The following is an 18,478-nucleotide window of genomic DNA, read 5'->3' as shown; positions in this document are numbered from 1 at the left end:
GTGATGCTAGTCTCTCACTATCTCTCCCACATATATCAAGTTTGTAAAAAAAAAAAACCAAAAAACCTCTAAACCTCTCCTCAACTTTGTTGTGCCCTTCTAGCTATGTGTTCCTCATTCTTCAAGATAAACTTTAGGCCCCAAGTAGGACTTGGCCAACTCTTCAATTACTGTTTAAGGCCAACCTCTGTTATTACATTATCAGCTCAAAGCTAGCAATTTATTTTTATTTACCAATATACATTTAAAGATGGAATTTCAGAAGCAAATAGTGGAAAATTGGGAGTATTTCTGAATAATGCTAGTTAACTGATGTGGCTGAGCAAATACAGCTTTTTAGAGCTCTGAGAGGAACTCTATATTGATGTTAAGTTTCAGTGCATCAGTAATTTATATGTCTCCTTCTTCCTACCTGAATTTTCAGCCAACTGAGAGATAAATAGTTATTACAGATAGAGATGTGACTGAGGGACATAGTTCAGGTGTGCAGTAATAATAATGAACCCAAAGAATTAAGTATACTCATCACTCTGTCCCAGTACCCTGGGTAATTTCATACCACTTTCCCTACCTCACAGGGAACCTTTATTGTTAAATTTGCTTTATTGATAAAAATAGATCGGAAAGTATGCTTTCTGAAGAAGTAGACTCCTGGAAGAGAAAAGAAGGGGAGGGTTGATACATTCTTGCTCCTAAATATAAGGAGAGAAATGAATAAGGAGCAGAGAAAGGCCAGTACTTTTGCTCTCTTAGAAGGTACTTCCTCAGTGAAGGACACATTAGAATCGGAAAGAAATTCACTCCTAACATTTAGTAAGGAAGACAAAGAAAGATCCTTGCAAGAGAATCCTAGACACTTATAGTACTTGCATCAGTATTTTGGAAAACTTCAAGAAAGAGTCTTCGTCCTCTCTGAAATAACTCAAATTCTTGAGTTTACTATGTGTTTATCTACACCCTTGACTTAGTATTCATAATTTCCTGTTATTGACAGTGTCTCATTTGAAAAGGACTGGTGGTTAATAAAACAAGGCACAACTAAACCTATGGCCATTATCTGTTAGATATCATGTGAAATCAAAACATCCACATTGGACCTTGTATGGTTAAATCTTATTCCCTATTGCCTTGAAATAAAGACCTTCGCTTCCCCAATACCAACATGAAATATGAAAATAAAAATATTCATGTAAGAAAAATCTAAGTATGGCAGAACTAAAATTTAGGGTAGATTCTGGGGCCTACTTTTAGAAGCATGAGTTAGATCAGATACGAGTTGACTACTGAGACTCTTCTCAGCTTTGTAGTAAAGGCCAACTGCTCTAAATCTACATTTTGTGTTGCTCTCATTTTATGACTGCATAGTTGATTTAAAAGTTTAAACACGATATTTTTATGTACAGCCATTGACTAATGCTAACTGGATCCAGAGTATAATCTATCACCTTATATTTAAAAGAAATAGGGGAAAAAGCACAGCTCTTTACTTACCCCAGATTAAGCATCTGTTTGTTTAGCAGGCATTTTGTTCAAATTTTTTAAAGTATTTATTTATTTATTTTTTAAAGTATTTATTTATTTATTTGTGATACACACAGGGGGCGGGGGCAGAGACACAGGCAGAGGGAGAAGCAGGCTGCATGCCGGGAGCCCGATGCGGAACTCGATCCCGGATCTCCAGGATCATGTCCAGGGCCAAAGGCAGACGCTAAACCGCTGAGACGCCCAGGGATCCCTGTTCAATTTTTTCATAGTTTTCTCTTTGATAAACTTCACATTAGGCCTCTTCTGAAAAATCAGAGCATAGGTTCTCTTTATTCTTATGTTGATAAATCTTTTAGGAAGAGTATACATTTATTTGGGCTTCTATTGATCCTTAGACTTAGACCTTTAATTCCTTAGATAGGAATCAGTTACACTGCTCAGGGATAATCTTCATTATAATGGTGACATCTATCCTTCCCAATTATAATACATCTGCAATTTACCTTAAAGTGTTATTTGCAAATATATATTGATTAAAATAATTGATTTTATGATATACTTTATGAAGAGTTATTTTATTTTTTTCTTCCTAAAAGGAAATGGCTGAGGAAGAAGATTGCCAATGTTTTCTTTAAATCTTTTACAGGCTTAAACAACTGGAGCTATATTCTACATCCTGTAATTTTGGGACCTTAATATCAGTCTATGTATAGAGTAGATAGGTTCAAAATCATTTATCAGGAAAAGTCTTCTTTGCTCAATGGTGCTACTTTTAGTGTAGATTCCATTCAGATAACTGCTTCTCAAATTTTATAAGAATATATTAACATTTGTCTCAATTCATCTGGCTCTTAAAGTAGCGAAAGAGAAAAATCTGTACTCAGACTCACTACAATTTTGATAAAACACCAAAACTCTACTGAGAATATGGTTTCTTTAGATTATCTGAACAATATGGTCCATTTCATTTGTCTAAAAATTCTAAAATTTTTCAGAGTAAGCCAGGTATCAATTAAATGTATACTTGGACACTATTATTTCTGCTTTCTGTAGAATTGTTTTAATTGAGAATTGACTTGAATTTAGCAAAGTGACTTCAGCAAGTGTAGTTTCAGTGTAATAATGGGGATGAAAGCCCTACTAGAATGGGCTCAAGGGAGAAATTTTATTTATTTTTTATTTTTAAAATATTTTATTAGAGCAAGAGAGAGAGAGAACATGAGCAGGAAGGAGAGGCAGAGGGGAAAACAGACTCCTCACTGAGCAGGGAACCTGATGTGGGACTCCATCCCAGGATCCTGGGACAGATCATGACCTGAGCCAAAGGCAGATGCTTACTGACTGTGCCACCCAGGCACCCTCAAGGGAGAAATTTTAGATGAGCCTAGATAACTCTTTGTTTTGTTTTTGTCTTTCATTCTCTGATAAAAGAAACTGTGTCAATTTTTAGCATAGACCTTGGACATAACAAGTGTTCTATAATATTGGTTGAACAAATAAAAGAATTTCTTTAGGTAGACATATATATGGATTTTTCTAAAAGGGAATTTAATAGAATTGCTAGGTCTAATGGCATAATCACTTAAAATCCAATAGTTTCTGCTAAATTCTCTAAAACGGCAGGCAGAGACAACTCTTTAGAGAAATTTTGCTGAAAATAGGAGCTATCTGGAAAAAGAAATGAGGTGAATAGGTACATATTTTAACTTTTTGGGAAATAATAACATGTTTCTCTACTAAGGTAAAGAACATTAGAGAAGAAAACATGATGTGAGAAAGAGAATGGAGATTTACTAGTGCAATGCTTTGTGGAGTTGAATAAAGATGAGACCTAGTACATTGGCCTTAGCTAGGAGCTTATCTACAATAGGAGAGAAGATAGAACATTTGGGTGGGTATGAATGCAGGTATCTTATTCCAGTATATGGAAACATCATAATTTATTTAACATGTTTAGTGACTGGCATGTTTTTACTTTCAGGAGCTAAGCAGTGAAAATCCTTTCATCCTTGTATACTAAGAATGTCTTTGTGCAGGATCTACAGGATAAATCTCTAAAAATTGGATTGCTGGGTCAAAGGAAAAGCATACTTAAAATTGTAAAATGCGTTGACAAATTCCCATTCAAAAGACTATTCTAATCCACACTGCTACCAGCCATTTTTCTACCCCCTTACCAACAGTGAATTCTACGAATCTCTAACTTTGGTTGACCTGATAGATAAAAAAATGGTGTCTCTTTATCTTGATTTTGTTTATTTGGGGATATTCTTTCTCTCCCTTTTAAATTTTTAGGTGATTAAAAACATTTTTATTTAGACATAATTCACATACTGTATTAAAAACATCTTTATTTAGACATAATTCACATACTGTAAAATTCACCTATTTGAAGAGTACAATTAAATGATTTTCAAGATCTATGTTGTAGCATGTGTCAGAACTTCATTTCTGAGGGAGGAGTTAAGATGGCAGATGATTAGGGGTACCCAAGCTTGTCTCCTTCCTCCAAAACAGCTAGATAGTTATCAAATCATTCTGAACACCCAAGAAATCAATTGGAGGTCTGAGAGAACAAAAACTGGAGGCCTACAACTAGAAAAATGACCACCTTTTGGAAGGTAGGAGGTGTGGAGACTTGAATTTGGGGGAGATATAGCTGTGGATAACGTAGTGGGGAGGGAGCCTACTTACAGAGGCTACAGTAAGGTACTATATAAGCCATGGAGTGCAAAGTCAGAACTTTTAGAAGTCTCCTACAGTAGCAGATGTGCCTGGCTTAGAGGTGCCCGAGTAGAGAAGCAAAGCAGAATCCCAGGTGTGATACCATGGTCTGAGGATCTCCTGGGTCACAAGAAGAATGGATCGTGCCTAAGTGCTCTTCTGTTCCCAGGCATCAGAATGTGGACGATGGCTGAGAACAGTGAGTCTAGATGTTGGCTTTCTGCTCTGTGTTGCCATAAACTGCAAACCACTACATGGTCATCTGACTGCTTTCCTGGGATGAGTCTGGCAAATGGAAGAAGCATGAGGAGACCCTCCGTAGGAGGAACAGTATGGTTCTGTGCCATGGGAGTCCCTAAAATTTGGAGTTTTAAAATGTAGTCATGTGCCTGAGATAAAAAAGTTCAGACACAGGCAGAGTGAACACAGGGTTCTGACAGAAACCAGGGAAACAAGTGATTACTCTTCAGTGAGGACTCACTGAAAAGTTGAGGGGCTGGTTTGCACATTTTCAGCTCTGGTGCTAGAGAGCTGGTTGCAGCCATATTCATCCAGCCCATCAGAGCAGACAGTCTGCAGGGAGCAAAACAGCACCACCTAGTGGAGTCTGGAACTGCTTACGCCAAGCCTCTCCTCCCTGCAGCCTAGAGGCACAATTCCACTAGGGCAAGTTCACCTGGGAACCTTCCCCAAAAGACCAGCACATACAATTCCTTTGCACAGTTTACTGATCATAGAGGACTGCAAAGTTTCAGCTCTAGGGAAAAACAGTATCTAGCCTCTTTTGTACTTATTTTTTATTGTTTTATTATTTTTTCATTTATTTTATTTAATTGTTTTTAACTAATTTTAATATATATATTTGTTTACTTTCATTGTATTTTTTTCTTTCTTATTTTGGGCTCTAGATTCTTTTAATAAGCTCACCAAACACACCCAGGATCTAGTTTCTTTGTTTTTTTTTAATTTTTTTTATTATTGGGGGAGTATTTTTTCTTTTTCTTTCTTCTTTTTCCAGGCAAAATGATGAGATGGAGAAATTCACCCCAAAAGAAAGAACAGGAAGTACTACTCACAGCCAGGAGTTAAATTAATATAGCTATAAGTAAGATGTCTGAAATAGAACTTAAAATAATGATTATAAGAATACTAGCTGGGCTTGAAAACATAGAAGACCCTAGAAAATCCCTCACTGCAGAGATAAAAGAACCAAAATCTAGTCCAGCCAAAGTTAAAAATGCTATGACTGAGATGCAGTCCCAAATGGAGGCCATATAAATGAGGATGAATGAATCAGAGGAGCTACAAAAGATAAAATTATGGAAAATAATGAAGCTGAAAAGAAGAGGGAAAGAAAGGCAATGGACCACGAAGGTAGACTTAGGGAACTTAGCAACTTATTACAATGTAACATTTATATCATAGGAGTGCCAGAAGATGAAAAGAAAGAAAAAGGGGCAGAAGGTTTATTCAAACAAATTATAGCTGAAAACTTCCCTAATCTGGGGAAGGACATAGACATCAAAATCTGAGAAGTGCAGAGAACTCCCATTAAAGTCAACAAAAGCTAGCCATCACCATGGTATATCATTGTCAAATTCACAAAATACACAGAATCCTGAAAGGAGCAGGGGGAAGAAAGTCCCTAACCTACAAGACCAGACAGATCAGGTTCACAGCAGATCTGTCTACTGAAACCTGGCAGGTCAGAAAACAGTGGAAAGAAATATTCAAAGTGTTGAATGGGAAAAATATACAACCAAGAATTATTTATTCAGCAAGGCTTCATTTAGAATAGAAGGAGAAATAAAGAATTTCCCAGACCAACAAAAACTAAAGGAGTTCATGACGACTAAACTAGACCTGCAAGAAATTTTAAGGAGGATTCTCTGAGTGGAGGGGGAAAAAAAAGCAACAAAGACTAGAAAGGACCAGAGAATATCACCAGAAAAGCCAACTCTACAGGTAACATGGTGGCAGTAAATTCCATAGCTTCCAGTAATCATTCTGAATGTAAATGGACTAAATTCTCCAATCAAAAAGCATAGAGTGTCAGAATGGATTTAAAAAAAACAAGATCCATCTATATATGCTGCCTACAAGAGACTCATTTTAGACCTAAAGACACCTGCAGATTGAAAGTGAGGGGATGGAGAACCATCTATCATGCTAATGGAAGTCAAAAGAAAGCTAGAGTAGGCATATGTAGAAAAACTAGATTAAAAAAAAAAACTGTAACAAGTCATGAAGAAGGGCATTATATCATAATTAAGGGTTCTCTCCACCAAGAAGATCTAACAATTGTAAATATTTATGCCCCCAACTTGGGAGCACCGAAATTTATAAATCAATTAATAATAAACATAAAGAAACTTATGTATAATAATAGGGGACCTTAACACCCCAACTTCTAGAAATGTACAGATCATCTAAGCAGAAAATCCGCATGGAAACAATGGCTTTGAATGACACATTGGACCAGTTGTACTTAACAGATATATTCAGAACATTTCATCCTAAAGAGTGGAAATATACATCCTTCTCCAGTGTACATGGAACGTTCTCCAGAATAGATCACATACTGGGTCACAAATCCACCCCCAACAAGTACAAAAAGATTGAAATACCATGCATATTTTCAGACCACAATGCTGTGAAACTTGAAGTCAACCATAAGAAAAAAATTGGAAACCCTAAAGATACATGGAGCTTAAAGGACATCTTACTAAAAAATGAGTGGGTTAACCAGGAAATTGAAGAAATAAAATACATGGAGGTAAGTGAAAATGAAAACATGAAAGTCCAAAACCTTTGGGGTGCAGTCTTAAGAAGGAGGTATACTGCAATATCAGCCCATCTCAAGAAGCAAAAGTCTCAAATTCACATTCTAACCCTACACTTAAAGGAGGTAGAAAAGGAACACAAACCTAAAGCCAGCAGAAGAAGGGAAATAATAAATATTAGAGCAGAAATAGATTATATAAAAAAGAAAAAAAAACATTACAACAGATTCATGAAACTAAGAGCCAGTTCTTCAAAAGAATTAATAAAATGGATATACACCTAGCCAGACTTAACAAAAAGAAAACAGAAAGGATTCAAATAGGATTACAAATGAAAGAGGGGAGATCACAACCAACACCACAGAAATACAATTATAAGAGAATACTAGGAAAAATTATAAGCCAACAAACTGGGCAGCCTGGAAGAAATGGACAAATTCCTAGAAACCGTCAAACTACCAAAACTGAAGAAATAGAAAATTTGAAGAGACCTATAACAAGCAAAAAAATTGAATCAGTAATCAAAATCTCCCAACGAAAAGAGAGGCTGGGTGGAGAAAGTAATATCAGGATTCCGTTGTTGCTTCTCGAAATCTTCCCACCCTATTTCTTATCATTCCGGAGTTCTTTTCTATTAGCCAGACTTTTTTTGTAGTCTCTTCTTGCCTCTTCCCTGGAAATTACTAGCTTCTTTAGTTGCTGGTTTCCTATGTTTGGGACACATACAGTAAGAGATTGTAGGGGAAAGTGTGTAGTTCTCCACTGAAAGTTAACTCTCCTCCCCTCCCATTGATAAAAATGGTTTACATTTACAAAAAGATTCAGATGCAATCTTTAACTATTCTGAAACCAGCAGGACATACCTGACTTTAATAGTTTTCTTAGCTGAAATTGTAGATGTTTTTCTTCAGTTTAACTTATGAGAAAAGATTATCTGATGCATTTTTGTGTTGAACTTCCCCTTTAGTGGTTTATCTTGTCTTTTTCTGCCCATCTGTCTACTAATAAAATGTGAAATAAAATATACTTGTATTGCTACTTCAAAAAAATAAAAAAATCCATGCCTGGATAAATTCTCAGAGGAATTGTACCAGACATTTAAAGAGGAGTTAATACATATTCTCCTCAAACTGTTTCAAAAAAAAAAAAAAAAAAGAAATGGAAGGAAAACTTCCAAACTTGTTCTATGAGACCAGCATTCCCTTGATTCCAAAACCAGGCAAAGACCCCACTAAAAAAGAGCATTATAGGCTTATATCCCTGATAAACATGAATGCAAAAATTCTCAATAAAATCCTCGCAAATCAAATTCAACAGTACATTGAAAGAATAATTCACCATGATCAAGTGGGGTTTATTCCTGGACTACAGAGGTGGTTCAACATTCACAAATCAATCAACGTGACATACCACATTAATAAGAGAAAGAATAAGAACCATCTGATCCTGTCAATCGATGCAGAAAAAGCATCTGATAAAATACAGCATCCTATCTAGATAAAAACCCTAAACAAAGTAGGGATAGATGGAATTTACCTCAGCATCATAAAGGCCATATTCAAAAGACCAACAACAAATATCATCCTCAATGGGGAAAAACTGAGAGCCTTTCCCCTACAGTCAAGAACAGGACAAAGATGTCCACCTCACTGTTGCTATTTAACATCGAACTGAAAGTCCTAGCTGCAGCAATCAAACAACAAAAAGAAATAAAAGGCATCCAAATTGTTAAGGAAGAAATCAAACTTTCATTATTTGCATATGATATGATACTCTGTGTAGAAAAAGTATGTAGCAAAAAATTGCTAGAACTCATCCATAAATTCAGCAAAGTTGCAGGATACAAAATCAATGTGCAGAAATCTGTTGCATTTCTTTTTTTTCTTAAGATTTTATTTTCGGGAGAGGCAGAGTGCATGCACATGAGTGGGGTTGGAGCAGAGGAAGAGAGAGAGGAAATCCTTAAGCCGACTCCCCACTGAACTCTGAGCCCAATGCAGAGCTGAATCCCAGGACCCTGAGATCATGATCTGAGCCAAAAACTGAGAGTAGGCCACCTAGGTGCCTCAAATCTGCTTCATTGGAGCAGCAGAAAAAGAAATAAAGGAATTGGTCCCATTTGCAACTGTGCCAAAACCAGTAAGGTATCTGTGAATAAACCGAACCTTTAGAGGTAAAAGATCTGTACTCTGAAAATTATAGACACTCATGAAAGAAATTAAAGAGGATGCAAAGAAATGGAAAAGTATTACATACTTATGGATTGAGGAATAAACAATGTTAAAATGTCTGTACTACCCAAAGCAACCTACACATTTAATGCAATCTCTGTCAATATACCACCAGCACTTTTCACAGAGCTAGAACAAATTGTCCTAAAATTTGTATGACTCCACAAAAGATCCCAAGTAGTCAAATCAATTCTGAAAAATAAAAATAAAACTGGAGGCACCATGGTTCCAGACTTCAAGCTATATTACAAAGCTGTAGTCATCAAGACAGTATGGTACTGGCATAAAAACAAACACGTAAATCAATGGAACAGAATAGAGAACTGAAAAATGGACCCACAACCATATAGCCAACTAATCTATGAAAAGCAGAAAAGAATATCCAATGGGAAAAAGATAGCCTCTTCAACAAATGGTGTTGGGAAAACTGGACACCAACATGCAAAAGAATGAAGCTGGATCACTTTCTTACATCCTACACAAAAATAAATTCAAAATAGATGAAAGACCTAAATGTGGGACAGGAAACTATCAAAATCCTAGAGGAAAACACAGGCAGAAACCTCTGACCTCAGCTATAGCAACTTCTTATTAGACACGTGGCTAGAGGCAAGGGAAACAAAAGCAAAAATGAACTGGTGGGACTTCATCAAGATAAAAAGCTTCTGTACAATGAAGGAAACAATTAACCAAACTAAAAGGAAGCCTACCGAATGAGAGAAGATATTTGCAAATGACATAACTGATAAAGGGCTCGTATCCAGAATCAATAAAGAATTTTTAAACTCAACACCCAAAAAACAGATAATCCAGTTAAGAAATTGGAAGAAGACATGAATAGACACTTTTTCCAAAGATGACATCCAGTTGTCTAACAAACACATGAAAAGATGCTCAACATCACTCATCATCAGGGAAATGCAAATCAAAACCATGATGAGATACCACCTCACACCTGTCAGAATGGCTAAAATTAACAACACAGGAGAAAACAGGTGTTGGTGAGGATGTGAAGAAACAGGAATCCTCTTGCACCGTTGGTGGGAATGCAAACTGGTGCAGCCACTCTGGAGAACAGTTTGGAGGTTCTTCAGGCTGTTAAAAATAGAACTATCCTATGATCCAACAATTGCACTACTAGATATTTACCCAAAGAATACAAACATACAGATTCAAAGGGATACATACACCCTGACATTTATAGCATCATTATCCTCAATAGCCAAACTATAGAGAGAGTCCAAATGTCCATCCAACTGCTGAATGGATAAAGATGTGGTATATGTATACAACGGAATGCTACTCAGTCATCAAAAAGAATGAAATATTGTCATTTGCAATGACATGGATGGAACTAGAGGTATTATGATAAATGAAATAAGTCAGTCAGAGAAAGATAAATACCATATGATCTCACTCATATGTAGAATTTAATAAAGAAAACAGACGAACATATGGGAAGGGGGAAAAGGAAAAACGGAGAGAGGGAAACAAGCCATAAGTGACTCTTAATGATAGAGAACAAACTGAGGGCTGATGGAGGGAAGTAGATGGCTAGATGGGTATTATAGAGGGCACTTGTCATGATGAGTACTGGGTGTTGTAAGTGATGAGTCACTGAACTCTACTCTAGAAACCAATATTACACTGTATGTTAACAAAAAAAGTTGAAAGAAAAGTAAGCAAGAGAGAGAGAGGGAGAACTTCATTTCTTTTCAGTAATATTCCACTATGCAGATATACCATATTTATATTTTTTTTGGCTTATTTTTTGAGGTTTTTATTTTAATTACAGTTAGTTAACATATAGTGTTACAGGTATAGTATTAGTTTCAGGTTTATAATATAGTGATTCAGCACTTCCATATCACACTTGGTGCTCCTCACAAGCCCATTCCTTAATCCCCATCAACTACTTAACCCACAGATATACTATGTTTTAAATCCATTCATCATTTGGGTGTTTTCCACTTTTTTAGCATTATGAATAATACTGCTATCAACATTTGTATACAAGTTTTTGTGTGGGCACATGTTTTCTCTTGGATCTATACCTAGGAGTAAAATTGCTGGGTCATATAATAACTCTATGTTTAATATTTTGAAGAACTGCCAAACTGCTTTCCAAAGCAGCTGCAACATTTTACATTCTCACTAGCAATGTATGAAGGTTCCAATTTCCCCGTATACTTGCCAACAGTTGTTATTGTCTGTCTTTTTTATTATTGCCATTCTAGTGGGTGTGAAGTGGCATCTCCTTGTGGTTTTAAATTGCATTTCACTTTATCTTTTCATGTGCTTATTGGATATTTGTATATCTTTAGAGAAACATCTGTTCAAATCTTTTTCCCATTTTTATTGAGTTATTTGTCTTATTATTGAGTTGTAAGAATTCTTTATATATTCTGTATGCCTGTCCACAATCAGATGTATAATTTGCAGATATTTTCTTCTATATTTTAGGTTGTTTTTTTCACTTTCTTGATAGTATCATTTGCAGCAGAAAATTTTTGAATTTTGATATAGTCTATTTATTTTGTTGCTTGTGCTTTTAATGTCACATCTAACAAAACATTGTCTAACCCCAAATCACAATGATTTACTCTTGTGTTCTCTAGCAATTTTGTAGTTTCAGTGCTTAGATCTGTGATGCTTTTTGGGCTCGTTTTTGTGTATGGTGGAAGAAGTCCAACTTCTTTTTTTTTTTTTACATATGTATATTCAGTTATCCCAATACTATTTATTTAGAAGACTATTTTTCCTCATTGAGGTGTCTTGACACCCTTCTCAAAAATCAAATGACTGTAAATGATTTATTTCTGAACTGTCGATTCTATTCTGTTGATGTATTTCTATCCTTATGGAAGTACCACATTGTATTGATACTGTAGCTGTGTTGTAAGTTTTAAAATTGAGAAATAAGTTCTTCAATTTTGTTCTTATTTTTGAAGATTCTTTTGGTTATTTTGTGTCCTTTGCATTTCCATATGAAATTTATGATCATATTGTCAATTTCTACAATAAAGTAAGCTGGGATTTCATAGAGATCATATTGAATCTGTAGATCGATTAGGAGAGTATTGCCATTTTAACAATTAAGTCTTCCAGTTTATGAGCCTGAGGTATCTTACAATTTATTTAAATCTTTAATTTTTTCAACAATGTTTTATAGTTTTAGGTGTATAAGTCTTAGACTTGTTATTAAATTTATTCCTAAGTATTTTATTCTTTTAGATGATCTTAGATTGAAATTGATTTTAATTTCATTTTCAGACTTTTTTTTAAAGATTTAATTTATTTATTCTTGAGAGACACACACACACAGAGACATAAGCAGAGGGAAAAGCAGGCTCCATGCAGAGAACCCAATGTGGGACTGGATCCTGGGACTCCAGGATCACGCCCCAGGCCAAAGGCAGGCGCCAAACTGCTGAGCCACCCAGGGATCCCCATTTTCAGACTTTTAAAAAAATATTTTATTTATTCATGAAAGAGAGACAGGCAGAGAGGTAGACAGAGGGAGAAGCAGGCTCCTCACTGAAGCCCAATGCAGGACTTGATCCCCAGACCAGGATCATGCCCTGAGCTAAAGGCAGATAAATGCTCAACCACTGAGCCACCCAGGGGTCCCTCATTTTCAGATTTTTATTGCTAGTATATAAAAATACAGTTAACTTTTATATATTGACCTTGTATCCTGCAATCTTCCTGAACTCATTTAGTAGCACTTGTATGTTTATGTTCTGTATGTGTGTGTGTTACAAGTTTCTACATATAAGATCATGTGATGTGCTAATGGACATCATTTTACTTTTTCAATATGGATGCTTTCCTTTTTCTTTCATAATTATCTCTGCTAGAACCTCCACTACAATGTTAAGTGATAAGAGAGAACATTCTGGTCCTTTTAATGACCTTCGGGAAAAACATTCAGTTCTTTTATTATAAGTGTGATGTTAGCTGTTGGTGTTTCATAGATGCCCTTTATCAGGTTGAGGAAGTTCCTTTTAATTCCTAATTTGTTGAATATTTTATCATGAAGCGTGCTGCATTTTGTCAAATGTTTCGTCTGCATTTATGTGGATGATCACGTGTATTTTGTCTCTTCTGTCAACATGGTATATTACATTGATTGGTTTTCATAATTCAGAACAACTTTATTTTCCTGGAAAAACTCCAATTGTCATGGACATGGTCAGGGTCTTTAATTTTTTTTTTATGTTGCTAGATTTGGTTCACTTGTAGTTAGTCAAGGATTTTTTGTGTCTGGATTCAAAAGTGATATTGGTCTGTAGTTTTATTCTTCTGAGTTCTTTGCCTGGTTTTAGTATCAGAGTAATAATGATCTCAAAGAATGAGTTGAGAAGTGTTCCCTCCTGTTCTATATTTTTGCAAGAGTTTGTGAAGGATTGGTACTAATCTTTCTTTAAGTGTTTTGTAGAATTCACTGGGAAGCCATCTTATCCTAGGCTTTTGTATATGTATATGTGGAAAGTGGTTTTTCCCCTTCGATACAGATTCTCAGGCCCCACTCCAGACCCATAGAATCAGAATCTGCATTTCTTTTAATTTATTTATTTGAGAGACAGAGAGAAAAAAAAGCATGAGAAAGGGGAGGGGCAGAGGACAAAGGAGAGAGGATCTCAAGCAGATTCTGCACTGAGCAGAGCCCTCATGGTGTTGATCTCACAACTCTGAGATCATGACATCATCTGAAACCTCTGGATTTCAAGGCTCAACCCACTGTGCCACACAGGTGGAAAGTGTTTTCTTATTACTAAATCAATCTCTTTACCTGTTATAGGTCTATTCAGGTTATCTATTTCTTCTTGACTCAGTTTCATAGTTTGTTCTTTTCTGGGAATTTGCTCATTTCACCTAATTTATCTAATATGTTGACAAACAATTGTGTATAGTGTTCTCTTTAATCCTTTTTATCTCTCTAAAGTTGGTAGTGGTGGTCCCTCTTTCATTCCTGATTTTGGTAATATGAATGTTCTTACTTTTTTCTTGGTTGGTCTAGCTAAAGGTTTGTCAATTTTGTTGCTTTTTTCAAATAACCAACTCTTTGTTTCATTGATTCCTTCTATTATTTTCTTTGTTTTGTCACAAGTTCATAAATAGCTGAAGTAAAACAGGTGAATCACCAAAGTACTAATTAATTAAAATTTATTATGCCCCCACCAAAAAACAATTTGCAAACTGGGAGCACTCAAACCAAAGCATGGAATGAGGCTCAGGGGTATATTATCATAAAGCAGCTTATATAGTGAGACAAAAGTAACTGTTTATTATTCACAGTGATTTGGTTATAATATAAGATTTTTTTTCAAATGATAGGGAGTTGTTTAGTTATTACTTCATATCAGCCTTGGGAAACAGTTTATAAACTTTTTTAAAAAAGATTTTATTTATTTTTTCATGAGAGACAGAGACAGAGGCAGAGACACAGGCAGAGGGAGAAGCAGGCTCCATGCAGGGAGCCCAGCGTGGGACTTGATCCTGGATCCCCAGGATCACGCCCTGGGCTGAAGGCGGCACTAAACTGCTGAGCCACCCAGGCTGCCCTATAAACCTTTTTTAAAGATTTTATTTATTTATTTGAGAGAGAGAGACACACACACAGCATGAGCTGGGGGTAGATGCAGACAGAGAAGGAGAAGTAGACTCCCTACCAAACAGGGACCCCAATGTGGGGCTTGATCTCACAACCCAGAGATTATGACCTGAGCTGAAGGCAGACACTCGACCAACCTAGGTGCCCCAGAAAATAGTTTAAATTTTGCTTATGATTTTCAGAGGCATAGGCAAGAAATAGCGCAGGTCAAGGTAGTCTTTTAAAATAAGCTAAATTAATCTTTGTTTGTACAACTTAACTGGTTTTGTCTGCTCAGGGTATATTCTTTTGGTCATTTCTTTTTTTAAGGTTGTATTTATTTATTCATAGAGACACAGAGAGAGAGAGAGGCAGAGACACAGGCAGAGGGAGAAGCAGGCTCCATGCAGGGAGCCCGACGTGGGACTCGATCCTGGGTCTCCAGGATCACGCCCTGGGCTGCAGGTGGCGCTAAACCGCTGCGCCACCGGGGCTGCCCTCTTTTGGTCATTCTATCAGCAAGTTAAGAGTATGACCAAGCAGTATAGTGTTATTCTCAGTTACTACTGTTGATGTCGTCAGGTCGAAGAATCACATATCCACTGTTTCAATTAGTTGAGTCGTTAGACTAGAGGGTCATGTGATGATTTTTTATGTGTTTGCTGTTGATTTCATCCAGTTGTTTGATTCTAATGGATACCATTTGGCAAGTGAGGGGCCACTGACAGACTTTTTAAACCCTCAAAAGTATAGAACACACTACAGAAGTCAATATGATGAGTACACAGAGAACAGTAGCCAAGGATTGAAAATTTTCCTGGAGCATAGATTCCCAGGAGCCAAGATTTAACCAATGAAATAACTGAAATGTGTTATAATTTTTTAAAGTTGGCATTTCTGTGGAAACAAAAGAAAAAGTTAATAGTTTGAGCAAATTATAAATTCATAGTTTCTAAGTTTAGAGAGCAGTCAATTGAGAAAATCTCTAGGTGTCAGTTTCTCCAAGCTTCTTCAGATGGAGTAAGGTGGCAATCTGACAGATTTTCCTGGTTTTCAGCTTGAAACCCTGGTGATCCTTCTGAATGCTATTAGCAACAGGCATGAAGTTTGTCCACACATGAGCTATTGTGATTATTTCTCTGAAGGTTGTATCAAGTTGTCCAGCATTGGCTTGCATGGCTTTGAGAAAGAGCAGTTTCAGTTTCCTGGTGATTCCAAGTGGAAAGAGTGGGAGAAAGTTGGAAATGTTAGTTTGGAGATGGCCAATGTAATATTGGGGGGAACCAGAAGAATTCAGGATCCAGTCCAGCCTTCCATGTAGAAAACAAACCCTCAAAGATAATTAACAGCCCTAGAATCTGATATCAACAAAGGTATATGACTAAAACATAATTTTTCTATAATAATTCCCATTTCTGTCAAAGACAGAATACTTTGTGCTTAAAGTACAGTTCAAATTATAGTAAGATTGATCTATTTGCAAATTAAGTCTGGTTTCAATAAACTTGCTCTTATTATTTACATAGTTTCAGCAAGAAGAGTGATTGACTATATAGCTCTTTTAAATCTGCTTTGCTGGAATTTCAGATTCAACTTTCAAAAGCCTTCTGAGGCTAGGAAGTCAAGCCAAGGGCCTGTCCAATTGTGTCCAGTTACAAGGAGAACAAATTTCTATTGAACTTATACAAATACATGTATTGTCATGAAAAATAAGAGTATTTAATAAGAGTTTCTTAATACTGGAGGGATTGGGTAGGGAGAAAAGGATAAATATTTCAACCTTTGTTGCAAAGATCCACTTTACCAAATGGCTGTAAGTTATGTATAGCTTGAAAGAGAGGAGAAAGGGAATCCTTTAAATCAGGAAAACAAAACATTAAAGAATTAGTAATGTTTTAAATATTGTAATAAAAATTAAAATTATCAGTTCATTCAGTCGTATTGTTTTGCTTGATCTTGGGTTAGCAGTTTTATGAATCAATTAATTTTCCATTAAAGTTTTAGAAATTCTTACCCAGTTTCAGTGTTACAATCTTAAAGCTTTTTAAGTATATATATATATATATATATATATATATATATTTTTTTTTTTTTTTTTAAGATTTTATTTATTCTTGAGAGACACAGAGAGAGAAGCAGAGACATAGGCAGAAGGAGAAGCAGGCTCCTGCCAGGGAGCCTGATGGGGGACTGGATCCTCAGACCCTCCCCAGCCCCGGGATCATGCCCTGAGCCGAAAGGAGATGCTCAACCACTGAGCCACCCAGGCGTCCCTACAGTCTTAAAGTTATCAGAAAACTGCTTTAGAGTACCTGTCAGGGTTTTTTCCATGAATCTCTTTGAAGATAAAGCACTTTTTCAGGAACACTTTTGCATAAACAGTGCAAAACAATAGCTACCTGTAAATGACAAAAGACTTAAAAATGGCCACAGTTAAAGATCTGGTAAGAGTTCACATACACATACACACAAAAAAATGATGCAATTGATAAATGTGGTTATTTTTGTGACATACAATGCTTTATTAATTAGAATTATGACTGATAACATTATACCAAGTGGGTAAGGAAGCTACTAGAAATAATTAAGGTGAAAGAAAGTAAGTATATAAGAAAAGTGGGTAGGCAGCTGTGAACTGGCAAATTTATATATACATTTCATAATTTCTAAATGTATAGTCTTCCTCACAGTATAGTTTTCAGTGTGGTACAAAATATATTTATAGACCTGAATATCTTTTGTCTCCCTGAAAAATTTAAAAGCCAGAAGTAGATAAACTTATATTTGACATTTAATGTTTAGCTTATTTGGAGATGATTTGGATATGCAATAAATATCCATTATTTAGTTTACCTTAAAAAACTTTTATCATATTTATATTTATTTAAATTACTTGCTTTTAACAATTATGCTTGGATTAGACATAAAACAGCTAATTATTATCTTAAGTTATTTTTCTTGTTGACAAATTTTGAAGGTATAGAAATAGGATGATTTGATTCATAAACCCAGGCAGAAAAAGTTGTGTGTTTGCATTACATTTTAATATTGACAATGCTGAACACATGCCTTTTTTATTAAACTGACAAACTTAAACTAGCTTTTATTTATCAAAGATTATCCCAGATCATGTGAACTTGAAAAACATTTGGGTTAGTTTCTATGTTTCTGAGAATATATTTGATTTATATAAAGCCTTAATTTTCTTTAAGCCAATTAAATAGAGCTCTTTACAAATTAATTTTGGCTGCCTATGTCTCTGCCTTTCTCTCTCATGAATAAATAAATAAAATCTTTTAAAAAAACATTAATTTTGGCAATACTATTCAGAAGTAGAAAAATATCACATATCTGTAACATACATACATAGACATATATAAACATAGAGGTGGACAAAGATACCTTATAGCTTTGGTTTGAAAAATTTTAGCCATGTCTCACATACAAAACTCAATTGGATCCAAATTGTCCATCTGGCAAATGGACTAAATTAAAGTTATGCTCCTATGGCCAAAGAGTTTTTACTAAAGATTTTTTATTTGTATGCTATAAAGATCCTTTTAGAGCTGTTTTTTGGAATCACTTTGTTTTCAACTCTTTGAGGAACCTCCACACAGTTTTCCAGAGTGGCTGTACCAGTTCACATTCCCACCAACAGT

At 35.6% G+C, this 18,478-nt stretch overlaps 1 long non-coding RNA gene across 12 annotated transcripts in view; it reads left to right on the top strand.

Annotated features, from left to right (window-relative positions):
- LOC144303882 (uncharacterized) overlaps nucleotides 1–18,478 on the top strand; it is a 126,212-nt gene that overhangs the window by 12,637 nt on the left and 95,097 nt on the right. Inside the window, exon 3 of one of the 12 annotated variants that reach the window (XR_013370875.1) lies at nucleotides 3,467–3,728. The exons of the other annotated variants lie outside the window; for them this stretch is intronic. This is a non-coding gene — a long non-coding RNA (uncharacterized LOC144303882). Of the gene's footprint in view, nucleotides 1–3,466; nucleotides 3,729–18,478 lie in introns of those variants that run through there. 12 annotated transcript variants of the gene reach the window in all.

The sequence above is a fragment of the Canis aureus genome, chromosome 33, assembly GCF_053574225.1.
Source record: "Canis aureus isolate CA01 chromosome 33, VMU_Caureus_v.1.0, whole genome shotgun sequence".
Classification (NCBI taxonomy): Eukaryota; Metazoa; Chordata; class Mammalia; order Carnivora; family Canidae; genus Canis; species Canis aureus.
Note: the sequence above shows the minus strand (reverse complement) of the source record. Positions and strands in the feature narration are given on the sequence as shown.